General features: G+C 41.0%; 1 long non-coding RNA gene across 1 annotated transcript in view; it reads left to right on the top strand.

The window, feature by feature from the left end:
- Positions 1-76: 76 nt before the first annotated feature.
- The window catches only part of LOC140649508 (uncharacterized), a 23,761-nt gene continuing 7,672 nt past the window's right edge, over positions 77-16,165 (top strand). Inside the window, exon 1 of the long non-coding RNA XR_012041641.1 lies at positions 77-360. This is a non-coding gene — a long non-coding RNA (uncharacterized lncRNA). The remainder of the gene's footprint in view (positions 361-16,165) is intronic.

The following is a 16,165-nucleotide window of genomic DNA, read 5'->3' as shown; positions in this document are numbered from 1 at the left end:
CTGGGCGGGGAGGAGGCGGGGCTGCGGGCGGGGCGGGGCGAGCGCCCGGCCCTCGGGGGCTCTGAGGCCGCCGCTGTGGACCCGCCATGGCGCAGGCGCTGTGTGGGCGGCTCGGGGGGGAGGACGCGCAGGGGTAAAAGAGGGCTCGCGTGGGCGGCGGTCCCCCCGCGGTGGCCTGGCCCGCCCTTCCCCTCCTGAGGGCTGCCGGCTCCGGCCCCGGCCCTGGCCCTCCCGCGGGCCGCCGCCTTGCCGCCGCTGAGGTAGCCACGGGTGTCCGGCGTGTGTACTCGGCACTGGTGAGGCCGCACGTCGAATAACTGCGTTCAGTTTTGGGCCCCTCACTGCAAGAAGGACATTGAGGTGCTGGAGCGTGTCCAGAGAAGGGCAACGAAGCTGGGGAAGGGTCTAGAGCAGAAGTCTGATGAGGAGCAGCTGAGGGAACTGGGGTTGTTTAGCCTGGAGAAGAGGAGGCTGAGGGGAGACTATCGCTCTCTACAACTACCTGAAAGGAGGTTGTAGAGAGGTGGGTGTTGGTCTCTTCTCCCAAGTAACAAGCGATAGGACAAGACGAAATGGACTCAAGTTGTGCCAGGGGAGGGTTAGACTGGATATTAGGAAATTTTACTTCACTGAAAGGGTTATCAAGCATTGGAACAGGCTGCCCAGGGAAGTGGTGGAGTCGCCATCCCTGCAGGTATTTAAAAGACGTTTGGATGAGGTGCTTAGGGACATGGTATAGTGGTGGTCTTGGTAGTGTTAGGTTTACGGTTGGACTCAATGATCTTAAAGGTCTTTTCCAACCTATACAATTCTGTGATTCTGTATGTGCGCACCTTCGGCTGCTTAGCTTGGGGCATTTAGATTTTGGTGGCAGCTTGTTTTGAAGTGTTTGTTTTCTGATAGAAATCAAGAAGGGGCAGCAGCAGGGTTGTTTTCTGGAATGCAATCTCTGTGTCTCCACTCTACCACGTGATTCCCTTCTCTCCCACCATCTTTCGAAAACATCTGAAATCTATACTTTGCTTTGTAAAATAAGGCTTTCCTTAAATGAAATCAGCATCATGAACTAGGGGCATGTGATACGATGCTGCTTCTGTTGTGAATTTAATCTTCCTGAGAAGTCCAGCAGCCCTCAGGCTGAAGGTACAGGGTGGTTGGGTTTTGCCATGCTTACAGCTCAACGGCTTGCCTGCGTTGAGTGGTCATCTAGCTTCTGCGTCTCTTGGGTCATAGGCGGTTGCCGACAGAGATACTCTTCTTAGTAATCCAGAGCATCCTGCTGTTATCAGAGCCTGACAGTGCAAATTCATAATTTGAGTTCACCCCGTGAATTGCCTACTGTTGGTTAAGATTAAACATACTGAGGCCTTATTAAAAAAGGATCATTTGTTGGTAATGTTTAATCATTAGTGACCTGTACCAGTTAGAGTATCGCCTGTTAGGAGTTCTACATACAGTTTTGCAGATATGCTTGCTATAGAAAAATCTGTGGTCATGCACTGAGTGAAAACTATTAAAATATGCTTTGCTTATAAACTGGGGGAAGATCTATTCATAGGAGATGTTTTAGAAAGTAAAATACTCATATAAAAATATGTATGATATGATTTCTTTCCCACCCATGTAGTGCCTTCTACTTAGTTTTTAGAATTTGAGTTTGGTGGCAGCATAACGGAGCCCTGAGTCTTCTTGGATTTAGCCCCTTCTGAACAAGCATGTCCTATACAGGATAACCACTGCTCAGTAATGAGGAAAGCCCCTGTGAGCCCTGTGTGTCCATTTACTTGTGAGAGTAGGGCTATGAACCAGAAGCGTAAGTCCTTGCTGCACCAATTCTTATCTGTGCCTGCTGCCCTGGAGGCAGGCTTTCTTCTTGGTGAGGCTTCAGTTCCACAAACTCTGTCTCTGCTGTCTTCTCATTGAGAGAACCAGCTGGATGCTCCATACGTGATACCCTGAGTTGATGTTCTGACTCTGTGTTAGGAACATTAACTGGAGAGAATATGTTATTTGCTCAGTAAGTAGGAAATATATGGAAATATTTTGTAAATGTTACAGGAAGAATTGTGAAATCCCTGTAGCTTTCAAGACTAGGCAGCAATAATGAACTGGAACATGTGCTGCATAATTGATGGTAGAAAAGAATTTGCTGATCAGGATTCTACTTATTTCTGAGAAAACTAAACTAGAAGTTATGTTTGATTACAAATCTGCCTGTGATGGAGCAGAAGACCCTGAAGATGGGGTATACCTATTCTTTTAGAGTGGAATGCTGTGAACCATGGCTAGATTTGTGTGATAACAGTCCTGACCTGTTGAAATCCATGGGATCTGGCTCGTATTGTAACTACTCTGGAACGTTCCCTGGGCATATCTCTCTGCAGATGCACTATAGCTCCTCCTGTCCAGCTATTTCAGCATTTGCCAGGAGAAACAGATGTGCCTGGCAAGCTCACTTACTAAGGTTGCTTTATATCTTGCTCTTCTACCTTTTTCCCCCAATATTAATACATGCTATAATCCCAGAGGAGCACAGATTTTGTGGCAGGTCATGCGTGGAGATAACACCATTGTATAACTAGTTCTTGCTCCATTGATGCTCATGAATCAAGTTCTTGAAAAGTCATTCAGTATTGACTGAAAGCTGCAGAAAGGAAAGGTTCATGCCCTGGAGCTCTGAGGAGGCTGTGAAAAATGTAAAAATTTATCCCCTTTTTCAGTTAATCAATTGAAGTCATGATGCTTAAGAGTAAGCTGTGAAACTTTGCTGCTGCAAGCTGTTGAAACAAAACCGAGGTGCTGTCTCTCTCTTGTTTTAGCTCACAAAATTGGAGATGGGGAATTGTTTACCTTGCAAGAGATGCATGGGAGGATGGCATGAATAAAATTACAGTTACAAGAACAACAGCAGAAGCTTCATTTGTAACACAGGAGCATGGGGACATTCTGTGAAAAGGAAAGTAAAATCAGAATAGCATAAAGCCTTTCCTTTAAAGGAAGAAACTTGGTTTTGCCTTAGGCTTTTGGTCCATCTTTTGCTTTAGTCTCTAGACTTTTGCCAAGACTGCTTTGCTTATCAGACTTTCTGACACGATGGGTTGTTAGACTATAAAACTTACTGCCATAGGAAGTAATTGGGGCAAAATGAGGCCACTTACCCTACCAGGGTTCAAAGACAGACTGGGCATCTTTGTGGATCATAAAACTATTTACAGTTAATGTAAACAAAGTGTCCCAGAAGGAAAAGACATCCTGCATTGGACTTTAAGCTGAGCTCTGACTTCTAGACACTGAGTTGAATAATTCACGGGGACTGGCAGTTCTACATCTGGTCTGTTAGGGATTTTATATCTTCATCTGCAGTGGGTATTGGCAGCAGCTAAAGACAATACTATCCTACAGGCTACACTGTATTTTATTCCATTTTTTCCAGATTTTTAAGGTAACTGATTCCATACATGCAAGTTTGTTTATCATGGCTCATTCCTGGAATAGCACTAAGATTATGCTTCAAGATGAGTAGATTTCTGGGAGTGAATGAAAGAAGCAGAGTACCTTGAGCTTATTCTGCTTTTTTGTTGTTGTTGCAGTTTTTGTGTATTTATTTTCTTTTTGAGGATGAATTAAAAAACAAGACCTTATTCTGTTGCTTAATGAACAAAACCTTCGTATGCTGATCATTATTTCAGCACAGATGTCTGTAACTCAAATTCTGTGAATCTGCCCATGCAGCTCTGTTCTTGAATTGCTGAGAACAACTGTGTGGGTGGATTTAGAACATGAAATTGCCGTGTGCGCTTATGTTTTGTTTATGCAGTACTCATTTTTAAGAGTACTACTTGGATTTGCTTAATATTTGCTTTGTGTGTCTGTGTGTATACATAATATGTACAAACCCCCAAACTAGAAGATGATCACCAAGCATAAGCTCTATTAATGCAAGAGACTGTGACATTGTAAACATGTTCTGTTTGAATCATGTTATCAACTGAAAGAAATAAATTAAGTCTATGCACAGAATAAGGTGGTAGTTACTTCTAAAACCTGTACCTGAATTTATTGGTGCTTTATTGTCCATATGTACTGAATACAGCACAGATGACTCTTGGAAATAGACTACTTGTGTCAACTAAGAGATTTCTCTTTAATAGACTTAACAATACTGAAAATTAATAAAAATAGTTTTTAATTTTAAAACTGTTCATGCAGTTACAATATTAATATAAATTTAACCAAAGTTTTTAATATGTATCTTTCTCATAACAAAACTCTTGCTTTTTTTCTGGGGGAGATGGGATTAAAGAGGCAACCATTTATATCTTCTCTATGAATTTAGAAATAATTCCATATTTCACTTCTGTTTCATGGGTACTTCTTTGTCTTGACATAAGGCTTCTACATGTGAAATACTTGATAGCAACAGTTACTTAATAGCAATAGCAATTTTGGCAATAAGGGCATTTTGTTGACTGTAGTATGATGGGGATCAGGAATCTTTTTAAAGGTGTTGAATTTTATTTGGGGGTATCTACCTCTTGTTACACATGTATAGTATTCTTTCCAGGTTCTCAGGCAGAACTTGTCTGAGAAAGTAAATTAAGGAATTGAAAACTTGATGATATAATTATTGTAAAGCCTAGTGATTGAATAATGCTTCTGGGGCAATAAGTTATGCTTTTTATAGACCGTTTCTCTGCAGTTATATGTTACCTGTATAAAAGCAGAATGGAAATTGTGAAAGCAATGGTTTATTCCAGGTTAGCAATGAAGTATTATTTTATCCTCCAATCTCCAGATGTGAAAAGCATTATAGGAACCTACAGTAAATATTGCTTTCACTACTTTTCAGCTTTGTTGTCTTTGCTTTTTTCCCCCCTTTATTTTCAGAATTGCAGAAGCAAAGGTAAATTTTTCATCTGATTGAGACATCAATGTTGGCTGTCAGTAAAACAATAATCACCTAAAAGCCCTATTTATTCTACTTTTGAGAAAGTAATCTTGAAATCCCCAAGCGCCCTATCTCTATGGCATATAACACTTCCCACTTTTGAAATGCTGTACTGGAAGGTTGGATACTTTGCTTCTTGCTGTTGACTTTGATAGGAACAACCATAGCTCAAAGTTTCCGTCTGCATGCTTTCTGCTGTGACGTATTTTTTCCTTTACAACCAGAAGAGAACTCGCACGATGGCAGGACCTTATTCTTCCTGAACTTTTCCTTTAAACATTATACAGGTAGTGAAATAGGTTCCCAAATAAAGTGAGCAGTATCTCTGGACATCGAGAGGTAAAATGTATTTGCAAGGTTTTCTGTTTTCACACTGCTGCCAAAGTCTTCCTTCACCTCTTCCTTCTCCCTCCCTAGGCTTTAAGCGTTTCTCTCTCAGTCAACAGTCCAGAGCAAAAGTTTATTTTTCTTAGATATGTTGTAGGTACTGGGAACATGATGCACTGTCCTTGTATTCCATTTCTTCTTGTCAGCCTTTTCATATGCAAATCCACAGACTGGAGTCCAGAGACAACCACATCCTTAGTGAAGTATTGTAACAAACTTTCCTGAATAAGGCAAGATTTATAGACAAAAAAACCCCTCCTCTGCACATGTGTTAGAGGAAATGTTCTGTACATTTGTGCAGTATGAAGAAGATAGATAGTAGGCTATTGTGATGGGTTGAGGAGAGACCCCATGCACTGTTTCTCAGTATTAACAACTAGAATACAATTGTCTTGGAAATGCATGAGGCAGTTTATGCCAGGCGGCTGGGCTTGAATACCGAAGTCTTTTCACTTTCTTGGTCCAGCACCCACTTGTTAGTCACTCATACTTAATTTTAGTTATCAGTCACATTTCAGAACATTCTATACAGCTATGTTTGGGCTTAATTTACCCTTTCCCAACAGCGACACTGCCCTGTATCTACTCTAACAGTTCCTTGGAGAGGGCAATAATCAATGAATATGCAGGATTGCCAACACCAGCTGTTCAAAAATCATGAGCTTGGGTTTAAAAACTTGTCAGTTTATTCATGTTTTAGCACATGATCATGTTTTACCACTTATCTCTCACGCTTCAGGATATAAGGAACATGAATAGATGAAAGCCTCATTTCACATGATGAGTTTTTGTAATGACTATCATAGGTAATAAATTTCAAAAGTTGGCACCTTCTGTGTTGTAATTTCCTGAAGAAGATAGAAACTGTTCCTGAGACCTCCACCCTCATCATAGTGCGAACTGATGTATAGGTACATGCTGAGGCAATCCTGTTTGATAGAGTGCATTGAATCCATGCTGTTCAGGACAAAGAAACAAGAATAGCAGCAGTTCTTCCACCAGAGGATCACCAGATGTTTGCTAATAATTCTTACGGTGGTGCCATCAAGTAGCAGTACTTTAAGCAGTCTTGTGAGAACACTAGACATGCCTTGTAAAATCTTTTGGTTGTGTTTTAGCTAGGGATATGTCTAGGATGCAGAGCCAGAGTCATCTCCTAGTTTGCTCCTGGACACAGATTTCCATGGGAAGGAAACTACTGCAGCCTTTGGCTGAGTCTCTAGACTGAGTGAATAGGAAACCAGGACCATGCAGTGTGTCACAGCCACTCATCCAAGATGCAGTCTAAGAAAAACCTGGACCTGCAACTCCAGTGAAATGTCTGCAGTTTTGGGGATCCACAAAGGTTGAAAACAACAGATCTCCAGTGTGTTACAGAGGAGAAACTGAAATATAAGGAGCAAAAAGAGAACTTTCCTCCAGATATACTCAGATGGGAAGCTTTTAATCAGAAATATGCTTTTCCAAGTTATACCTGTGCTTTCATTTGTATCACTGAGCAGGCTTGGAGCTCACAGATGGGGTATCTTTTTGGATGAAGCTGGACTTCCTGGTCGACTGTAAGATGCACTTAAACACACCTAATGTGCTCCAGTTGCTAATGAGCGTTCAGACAATAGGACCAGACTAGAACTAGTCTGGAGTAATGTCCCCGAAACGTGTATGGTGTGGGTGTCAGGTCCTCAGCATCAGCTGTTTCATGCTGCGCATCGCTCCTCGTCTCCACTGCTTCCCACAGTAGACACAACCTGATAAATTGTGGAAGATGGGATGTGAGGATGGATTTTCTTGATACTAGTGCCTGTCTAGAATCCCATTCACAGCTACTGCCTCTAAGCCCTTCTTCCAAGTACTGCCATGGGACAAAGCCACTCAGAGCTGGCTGAGCTATCACCATACTCGGGCAGAAGGTCCAGCTTTGCCCAGATTATTTGTCAGCAGTCAGGCTGTACTCTAAGGGGTTTCTATTTGACTGATTAAAAAAAAAAAAGGCATACTTAAATTTAGTAGTACTAATGTCAGTTGTCTGGTTACTAGAGAAATCTTTCTCATAGAAAATATTCTTGTTTTATGAATCATTTAGCACATCAGAGGTAACATAATAAAAATAGATTGCTGCCGTGAGATCAGGGTCTCCTGCATTGAAAATAATGCATAGTTTTGACTACATTTATTTTTGAGGATTGTATTCTGCCAGCAGCAGGAACCATTACCCTGTGATACCTTTACAACTGACAGTCTCCTAATTACCTTTCCTGCAGCATCCTATAGTCTCACTGACATTCTTTAAGCATCTAACTATTATGGTTTAGTCTCTTCATATGGTAGTGTGACTCAGATCTGTTTCAGGAAGTCTTGCACAGGTTTTTTGATGCATTTCCCCTTTGTCTTGCCACATTATAAATGATGGATTTTTTTCCTTTTAAAATTTTCTGTCAGCTTTTGTATACCTGTCTTTGCTTTCTCACTCCCATCAGAATAGGGACACTGTAAAACTGGGAGTACAAGCAGATGAAAGAACTATCTACCTCCTTACCACAGCATTTGCCTGCATAGGAGAAAGAAGTTCAGAAGATTAGGTAACAGTGTGGGGGAACACTGATAAAGTCCGGAGTGAGGGGAAGAGGGAAGCTCGGTAGCAGCTCTGCAGAAAAGAGGACTGAAGTGTGCTGGAGTGAGCAGAGTAACAGCAGGGAAAGCTGAAAGGAAGTGTTCCTGAGCCAAGTCCTTGCACACATTAAAGGGCTGGATAGTTGCAGAAATAGGGAGCCCTCCAAGTAAATGCTGCCTGCAACATCTGCCTCTGCATTGTGCAGGAACTTTTCTTTGGCAGAGCATACACAGCCTTACAGAGCCTATATTTAGATTAGGGTTCTTCATACTGTGCCTTGCATCTTGATTTATAGTTTTCTTCCAAGCAAGAAATGACCTGTGTGAGTGTAGGTATGTGTACATGGATGGAAGCAGTGTGATTCAGTTGCTGACCACACTTAACATCTGAGTAAAAATTTTTATTGAAAACATGTCTTTTGACAACATCCTCCCTCCTAAAGATTTTTCACAGTAAATTTTGCTGAACCGTATCTGCCTCCCTTGTCTTGCATAGGTTCTCTGATGCCAATTGCTAATGGAGAGTTTCATTTGGCTCAATAGGAGCCTGGGGTTTTTTAATGGGAAAATCTGAGTTCGATTTTCTCAAGTAGTATCAGAGCTTGCAGTACCATTGGTGGTGCAGGCATGTTCATTTAAGAGTGCTGTATCCTACTCTGCAGCCTGAGGGAACTGAAAAGGGGTGGTGAGGAGGTGTGGAAACGGAGATTTGGCACCATGGTTTTACTTGCTTTTTACTTTGCGTGCTCTTGATTGTTTCCCCTCCCCAGTAGAGTTCTCTCTTTAGATTTTGCAGTGTGGAGCTGATGTGATTATGGTTTCCTGAAGGATTCCCCATCCCCTTTAGACTACAGTATTTGTTGCTCACTGTTCAAAGGCAGAATGGAAACTTGCTTCTATGCATCCTCAGAATTGCTGCAGGCACCGCTTTGACCCCATTAAATTGCTTGTCCCAGATCCAGTTGCCACCAAACAGACAGTATCAGATTAATATAATTTAAACCTACACACTCAAGCTTCTTAGCACTGGCTAAACACTTGCCTTATAGTGTAGAGATTACACTAAAATAGTGGGAACCAAATTACTCCAAGTTCTTTCTTTGCTTTCACTAGGTTATTGCATTATAGCATCATGTTTGTAGTGCTTCAGGGAGAAATGAATTAGGAGTGAGATCTACATGCTTGCCTTACAGGAAAGTTTTGTGGATAGAGACAAGGGAAGCATTCTCCAAATGCTATTAAAAATTTTACTTAAGGTCCCATATATTTTCAATGTAATCTAAGAGCTGACTTTGATTCACACATAAACCAATTTGAACTTTGGAACAATACCTGTGTGTGTTCCCTTTTGTTCCTTTTTGGGTGATTGCAGCCTTAAAGCTTAAAAAACTTTCTTAAAGCTGGTTACAAAAAAAAAGGAAATAATAAAATATGATTTGCACATTTGATAGATGAGGAGGAAATAAAAGACCTAGTAGAGAGTTTATGGATCATTTATGACTACTGGTAAATGACTGCAGGTTTCTACAATGGACTTACCCAATTTTCCCTCTGAACTGTGACAGTCAAGCTGAACATCTTTTGATTCAGGAGATCTGTATCTCCCCTTTGAGGAGTGAAAATGCCTAATCAAGTACTGTAGTGCTTAGCTTGCTCTAGTGTCCAAGACAATTTATGGTGCTGTAGCTAAGCTTTTGTTTTATACTCTCTTTAAAAGCAAAGTAGTAAGTATTGTTTGCAGTATACCCCGCTTTAAAGAGTAGGAGAAAATGGGTAAAGATGTCGCTTGGGAGCCCAAGTTATAGAGCTGAACACAGCAGCATTTGCTGTATATGTTATCGTTGGCTTTAGAGGGCGAGGAGTTGGCTGACATGGTGCTGACCACAACTTTAGCCTGTGTAAGCAGCAAAAGGTTGTGTTTAGTGTACCAGCTATCATGATTAAAGGCTAGGGTAGGGACCCTCTGTGCCGAGATGGCACACTTTCATGGAAGTTTCCAGTGGTCATCTCTGAAAGGAAAGGCTGTGACTTTTGGGGAGGTTTTAAGTCAAAGCCCCCTGTTTGCTTTTGTGTGTATTTTGAGTTGTAGCCTGGAGAATCCAGTCCCTGGATCCCCTTTGTGTGGATGCCTTATGCTTTTTGGTAGTAATTAGCGCTCAACAGAAAGGGAAGTGACGGCTGACTGGCATGAGACGGTGCCAGATTCTCTTTTATTCTCCTGATCTGAGAGACTGCATCTGCAAGCAGACACATTCAGAAAACATTTAGAGGGAAGTAGTAAATCACAAATGTTGGCAATACAAGTTGTTGTCACAGTGTGTAACCCCAAGAAAAGGGTGAAAACTTTTCTTTTTGGCAAAGGAGGCAGGTTATCAGTTGAGTTACACTTACCAGGGATGAGTGGACTGGGGAACTGCTTTTTAGTACAGTTCCTTGAGGGGCAGGACACTCAATTTATATAAGCATATACCTATAGAAATGACAGTAGGACAGAAAAGAATGGGCAGGATGGGATGGCAGACAGTGGGCTGGCACTGAGATTTCAGAAATATTTGGTGCCAGTGCAGAAGCCTGTTGGTGTGGCTAGTGGCAGAAAGAAAATGGGGGCAGCTAGTAAAAGGATAAAAACCAAAGAGGAAAGGAGTTGGATGGAAAAACTCTGGCAAAGGAAGAAAGCAGAGATGTATTTTCAGGGAGGGTATGGTAGGACAGCAGCAGTGATGGGGAAGAGGGCTGAAAAACACAGCGAAGTCCTATTGTGTTTAGTGTCCCAGAGTTATCTGCATTGCATGTTCTTAGTTTTTGGCGAGTCACTTAGAAAGGACTTCATTACTGACTTAGAGCCTTTTGCATTGTTGGATTTAGTATTTTTAACCTCACCCTATCCCTCTACCCCATTTCCTTTTTTCATTAATTAGTCTTCCACCTGCTCTCTGCAATGTTCTTTCAGTGCACATGACAATCCTGGACGCTAAGTAGGGATAAATCCCCAAAGCAGGGAACATAAAAGTAGTAATTCTTCTTATGGATCTTAAACTGGGATCTTTAATACTAGAGTGAAAGCCTACCAGTTTCCAAGGCTGTTACTTGCTTCTAGCATGACTCTATTATATGCTGGAGGAAGTGGACCAGCCAGTGGAAATGTACTGTCCAAGCTTGGCCAGTTTGCTTTACAGTTTCTTGGTAGAAACAGCAATTTAGTGTAATCAACCAAAAAGTAAAGTACAAATCTGTAACTCTGACATCCCATTGGCAATTCACTTGTCAGGTCCACTCGTGTTGGCAGGAGTAGGTGGCCAAAGGCAGATAGGTCATCTTTACTGCAGAGTTTTGAGTGGATTTGAATGGGCTGCAGGATGTGAGGTGCCAGGAAAAGACTGTAGATGAAGGGTGGGATGTGGATGATTTATGCTATTTTGTATTGCTTTGTAAAAGCTTTGCTTTGCATGACTGTTTCTTCCCATTACATATGACATTTATTGAGGGGGAGGAGAGAGCTTCTTGTCCTACACTGAGACAGAGAAATGTATGGATATTTATTCTCAGCTATCTAATCTGGAGTTTGAACTGCATTTCAAATGTGAATGGGACAGTCTGTATGAAGAGAAGGCAAAGGTAACAGCAGCCTCAGTCCCTGGATGTTAATGTTTAACCTTAATGCTCCTTGAGTGAGGATCAGGTGAAAGGCGAAAGGTCTAAGAAAACAAGATGGAGATGCTGAAGATGGAGTCTGCTATAAAGAGGGAAGCAGATGAGGTTCATGGTCCCTGGTCTTGTGTTCAGGGTAACCTGGCAGTTACATCCAAGACTTTTGTCTTCCATAATCCAGATGACAAATAGATTTTCTAAAACAAAGCAAAATTCATCTTAGCTAGCTTTTATTCACTGCTGGTTGCCTGACTCCCTTGAAGATGTTTCTCTTCAGACATATCTGGTTTTTAAGCCTCTTGAGTCAACAGAGCCCAAAAGGCTGCTGTGACTTATTGGCTTAGTTTGTATCAAAGGACCCAACAGGTACAGCCTAAAGACACTGCACTCAAAGACAGGGATACTCAAGGAATCCGTACAAATTTGAGGGCTATAAGCAGGACTCTCTGGCAGGAATCCACACTTTAGATTTGTATTTATTTATTTTTTATTGAAGTAATTTTGTTATTGATGCTTTTCTTTCCAGTGGGCCTCTGCATGACTATACTTAGTGAATACACTGTTGGGATTATTTTTCTCTTTTACTCTTACATGCCATCTATATATTAGCATCCTTATACAGCATCAAGGACTCAAGATGCTATTCTAATAAATGGCCCCAATTTTAGTCATTCATGGCATCCCATCAAATGACATCAAGTTCAAATATTAAACCCTAACAACAAAAGTAATGGCTAGAGGCTGTGCTGTCTTGGCACAGCCAGTACAGCTGACAAGGCCTTTAGTAATGTAGAAAAGACTGTCTTCTAAGTAAGTACTGCTTTCTCTGGGCGCCTCTCTAAATTGAAGGGAAGAAAAATTGTATTTGAACACTTAGTACTTAAAAGTATATCAGATTCCATAGATAAGCTGCACTCATGCTACAGAGAAATGCCATGTTGTTTGCTTGCACTGTTGTCTGCATACAGCTTTTGATTTGTGTTTCAGTCTTGGATTATATGGTTTTTGGGAGCAGCTTTGAATTTTGATCTGTGGCTGTAGAGCACTTAGTACAACAGAAGCCTGGTCCACACTGTAGTTCCTAGTTGCTACTACAATATTGGTAAAAGAGCAGTGAAAAGAAATATAAAAACTGAAGTGGAGTATTTCTGGGGCACAAGGGAAATAATTCAATTTTGAACTTCTAGACTTCCTAGATTTCCATGAACCTCTTTTCTGTTTTCTTTTTAAAATTCTTACGGCAAACAAATGCATAAAGCGTTCCCCAAGACAGCAAGAATTGATCTTAGTTTGGGGGGTTCTATGTATTTACAGTTGCATCTCAGATTGCTAGGAGGTGCAAGTGCTGAGCATATCTGTAAAATAACAACAGCGTTAAAACATTAAAAAACCCTTCTGCTTCCAAAATATTTTAGAAGTTCTTTTAGAACTTCTATTTCTAACATATACTTATATTACTATGTGGACACTTGCTTCATTTCTTCACAGATTGATTTTATGTAAAACTTTTAAAACTAATAAATAAAATATGAGAAGTAAAAATGCTCGTGATTTCTAAACGAAAAGTCTGTTCATTTTCATAATAATGCAGTGGGCTGGTGCCAGAATAGTTCATAATTCAGTGATCTCTTAAAATATTCAAACTTTTTTTTAAAAAGAACATTAGTTGTGATTATTTTTGGAAGTACTTTTGAAATGGCTGCATTTAAAGAATCACCAGAGTGTCTCAGATCCATACACAATAATGGAAGCATTGCACTGGTGAAACTTCTGGTTGTTTTGAAATTCCAGAATGAACACCATGTTGATGGTTTGTTTGGTTTTTTTAATATAAATACATTTCAATGAACTTGAAGCCAAATTCAATACATTTTTCCAGATTTGTTCTCATAAATAATCCGTGAGGAATAATGTATGTGTTACATGGCTGCTTTTTCATTTTGTTTTGACAGTTCATAGAATCATAGAATGGTTTGGGTTGGAAGGGACCTTAAAGATCATCTAGTTCCAACCCCCCTGCCATGCGCAGGGACACCTTCCACTAGACCAGGTTGCTCAAAGGCCCATCCAGCCTGGCCTTGAACACTTCCAGGGATGGGGCATCCACAGCTTCTCTGGGCAACCTGTTCCAGTGCCCCACCACCCTCAGAGTGAAGAATGTCTTCCTTCTGTCTCATCTAAATCTACCCTCTTTCAGTTTAAAGCCATTACCCCTTGTCCTGTCACTACATGCCCTTGTACAAAGTCCCTCTCCAGCTTTCTTGTATGTGCCCTTCAGGTATGGAAAGGCTGCTAGAAGGTCTCCCTGGAGCCTTCTCTTCTCCGGGCTGAACAACCCCAACTCTCTCAGCCTGTCTTCATAGGAGAGGTGCTCCAGCCCTCGGATCATCTTCGTGGCCCTTCTCTGGACTTGCTCCAACAGGTCCATGTCCTTCATATGTTGGGGCCCCCACAGCTGAATGCAGTACTGCAGGTGGGGTTTTACGAGAGCGGAGTAGAGGGGGAGAATCACCTCCCTCGACCTCCTGGTCACACTCCTTTTGATGCAGCCCAGGATACAGTTGGCTTTCTGGGCTGCAAGTGGACATTGCCGGGTCATGTTGAGCTGCTCATCAACCAACACTTCCAAGTCCTTCTGCTCAGGGCTGCTCTCAATCCATTCTCCGCCCAGCCTGTATTTGTGCTTGGGATTGCCCTGACCCACGTGCAGGACCTTGCACTTGGCCTTGTTGAACTTAACGAGGTTTGCACAGGCCCACCACTCAAGTCTGTCAATGTCCCTCTGGATGGCATCCCTTCCCTCCAGCATGTTGCCCGCACCACACAGCTTAGTGTTGTCGGCAAACCTGCTGAGGGTGCACTCAATCCCACTGTCCATGTTGCTGACAAAGATGTTAAACAGCGCTGGTCCCAATACCGACCCCTGAGAAATGCCGCTTGTCAATGGACTCCACTTGGACATTGAGCCATTGACTGAAACTCTTTGAGTGCAACAGCTCTGTTGTCCATAATCATAATAGATATTCAGATGCTGAAGAATAACCCTGTGTAGGTTTAAATTTATTTTTTGGCTCAGACTAACTTCTGGATCAAATATTCCAATTTTCTACTCAGTAAAAGTCCTAGGTTCTACATGGCAGACTTCTCAGTAGCCAAAAATTGTTAAAGGAAAAAAGTTTTTGCCAAGGAACAATACCAACATGAATAGCCACAGAATTAATTTGTGAAAAAGAGCACATTTTATAAACATTTGTGTTTTGACCACTAGTCCATGAAATATAGCAACAAGACCAGCAAATTTTATTATGTGATTTTATGCATCTAATTCTATATTCACATCAAAAAACAACATTTATTACCTTTTCAAATTATCATATACCTTTTTCTTTACAGATAAGCAAACAGTATATAAATGAATGTTCTATAAAATTACAAACCTTTGCGTTTGTAAAGAATAAAAGAGTCTAAAATGTGTAGTTGCAAACATTCACATTTTATTAATTTGATTAAAGATTTATATTCTTCTTCTGTGGCTCTTAAAATTTCTTGTCAAGCAGATTGTCAGTCTTGGTTGCTCACTGCGCAGCCTTCTTGATGCTTAACCTATCCTGTAATCTGCAAAAGATACTCCCTACTTTGTGTTGCACTTCACAGGCCATACATCATATTAGTTTTTCACTATGAATCCAGCATTTTATTGTTTCTTCCATATGGGCTGGGGCAGCTCTTCAGCTCGTGTAAACTGTTAACAGTTTTAGCAAAGCTGGAAGACCTTTCTGACAAAGTCTACTTATTTTAAATGGGGATCTGTTTTATGTAGCAAGTTTAACTAGCATCATGTATACTGACCTGCATGTTTGCTTTTACAAACAAATAACAGAAAATGAGAGTCAATTTCCTTTTTTAAAATCATAGTGAAAAGTTTTTTATAAAGCATATAATCTTTTTTGCTATGCACAGCTTATTTAATTTTCCAGCAAATGTCTCCTTAGAAGCTCATTTGACAGGATAATTCTAAAATTTTCAAGGTACTTCAGATGATCAAACTTTAATCAGTAGCTTTATCCTGAACCTCTTAGGTGGGAGAAAATTCAGAGCACAGCAGACCTTGTTCGTTGTGCTGGTTCCCAGGAAACTGGCTGGTTTGGCTGCTGAATTTAGCTGGCTGGTGTGTGCATATGACCACCTCCTGGCAGACATTCAGATCTGGTAAGGTTTTTGTAGTTGCTACCCAGAGGGGAAAAGACAAGTGTTTTGAACCCATAAAGACTTCAGTTTTGAACGCTACAAAAGCTGAAGACTGATTCCTTTACAGGCACAAATTGCATACACAATATGAAAACCCAGTACCTTTTCCTTTAAATACCTGGGTATCAAAATATGAATCTTACATTAACAGGATTTTTATGTTTCTCAACCTTGCTGCTATGTACACCAGGATAAGCCACTGTACAGTAAGAATGAATATAACATATTTAAATGGCTGATCCCTATGCTGATAAAACTGTTTAAAATCATCAGTCAATCAAATTAATCTTTTTTTTTTTTTTGTGGGTATTCATCAAGGCAATA

Source organism: Ciconia boyciana, chromosome 3 (genome assembly GCF_034638445.1).
Source record: "Ciconia boyciana chromosome 3, ASM3463844v1, whole genome shotgun sequence".
NCBI lineage: Eukaryota > Metazoa > Chordata > Aves > Ciconiiformes > Ciconiidae > Ciconia > Ciconia boyciana.
Note: the sequence above shows the minus strand (reverse complement) of the source record. Positions and strands in the feature narration are given on the sequence as shown.